This window comes from Grammomys surdaster, unplaced genomic scaffold, assembly GCF_004785775.1.
Source record: "Grammomys surdaster isolate TR1022 unplaced genomic scaffold, NIH_TR_1.0 62, whole genome shotgun sequence".
Classification (NCBI taxonomy): Eukaryota; Metazoa; Chordata; class Mammalia; order Rodentia; family Muridae; genus Grammomys; species Grammomys surdaster.
Genome location: NW_021604564.1, coordinates 18,229,870 through 18,231,963, shown reverse-complemented (window position 1 = coordinate 18,231,963; position 2,094 = coordinate 18,229,870).

Genomic DNA, 2,094 nt, shown 5'->3' with positions numbered 1-2,094 from the left:
CAGGTGTGGTGTGTGACCTTCTGTCTGTGCTCTGTAACACAGGTGTGGTGTATAACCTTCCACCTGATTTCTGATCCTGTGAATTTTCTCCATATTGTATTTTTCAAATATCTTCTCCAGGACAAAATCCAGCCCAGAATCATATTATTTATGTATTTTTGGTCACTGGCTGGCCCACCTTCCCATCATCTTCTCTTATATTAACAGATTTGAAGACTATGCATTCTTTTAAATTTGTTTTTTAAAATAGATTCTTTTCTCATACAGTATTTCTTGATTACAGTTTCCTCTCCCTTTCCTACGTCCAGTACCTTCCCCTCTAGATTTACTCCACTTCTGTTTCTCATTAGAAATGAATAGGCCTCTTGGAGATACAAACCAAACAAGAGAAAATAAAATATAATAAGATCGGACGAATACCATCAAGGCTCGACATGCTATCTCAACAGAAGGAAAGTAGCCCAAGAACAAGTACCAGAATCAGAGACCCACTTATTCACACACTCAGGAGTCCCGAGAAGACACTGAGAGCTGTAATACACACACCTTGTGCAGACCTGAGCGGGCCCTGTGCTTTCTGCCTCAGTCTCTGTGCTCACACGAACCTTCCTCATTTGATTCAGAGGGCCTTGTTCTGACGTCATCCATCCCCTCTGGGTCTTACACTCTTTCTGTCATCTTCCATGGCATTCCCTGAGCTCTGAGGGGAGGGATTTAATGAAGATATCCCATTTAGAATTTTGTGTTTCAGTGTTTCAACGTCTCTCTCTCTCTCTCTCTCTCTCTCTCTCTCTCTCTCTCTCTCTCTGTGTGTGTGTGTGTCTGGCTGTGAACTTCTGTATTTTTTCCCATCCACTGCAGGAGAACGCCTCTCTGATGATAACTAAATAAGAGTCATTTTACTGTTACTTTGTTGTTGTTATGAGACCAGTAGTACTTGGTTTACCCTAGGTCTGTGGGTTATCTAATCACTGGTTCTTGGTTACCCAAAAAGTGTGGGGTATAGATTCCATCTTGTAGAGTGTACTTTAAGTCACATCAGACATTGGTTGGTTATTCCCACAAGTGCCAACATTGCCCTAGCAGATCTTGGAGGCAGGGCAGATTGTAGGTTAAAGGTTTTGTGTCTGGGTTGGTGTTTATGTTTCTCTTTTGTTAGCCTGTAGAGTACCTTTCTATACCAAAGACACTAGTAACAGTGAAGGTGCCATGTTGTTTCCAGCTCAATTTCTCCATGTTCAGCAAGTTGTGTAGATGCTGTCCTCCACAATGCTGTCCCAGAAGTCATCTTCCAGAGAACAGCCCATTGTTTTAGCAACAGAGTTGTTTGGGGATTTTCATGGGTTCCCTTTGGCCAACATCTCAATTGAATGCAACCCAGTCTCAGTATTGGAAGAGTTGTTTGGTGACAAGAGATGGCTGGTTGGGACTCTGTCACCCCCATAGTTAGGAGACCTCATTAGGATTGTCTTCATATATTTTAGGGAGTTTCCACTGTACTTTGTTTCCATACCATCCCTCAAATGCCCGCCAATTCTAAGTGTCTCTCCCCACATTCCCTTTTTTCCTTTGAAGAGTATGTAGTGTACTTCTCCATCTCTTTAGATTTATCTTGATTTGAAGTCTATTTTTGTCAGATATTAAAATGACTACACCAGCTTGTTTCTTAGGCCCATTTACTTGGAATATTTTTTTCTAACCTTTCACTCTGAGGTAATGTCCATCTTTGATGTTGAGGTACTGTGGTGGTTTGAATATGTTTGGCCCAGGGCACTATTTGAAGGCCTTGTTGGAGGAAGTGGGTCACTGTAGGAGTGGACTTGAAGGCCCTTGTCCTAGCTTCTTGGAACCCAGTATTCTCCTAGAGGCCTTCAGATGAAGATGTAAAACACTCAGCTCCTCCAGCCCCCTGCCTTCCTGAATGCTGCCATGCTCCCACCTTTATGATAATGGACTGAACCTCAGAACCTTTAAGCCAGTCCCAATTAAATGTTGTTTTTATAAGAGTTTCTGAGGCCATGGTGTTTCTTCACAGCAATGAAAACCCTAAGACAGGTGTGTTTCTTCTAAGCAGCAGATGAATGTATCCTGTTT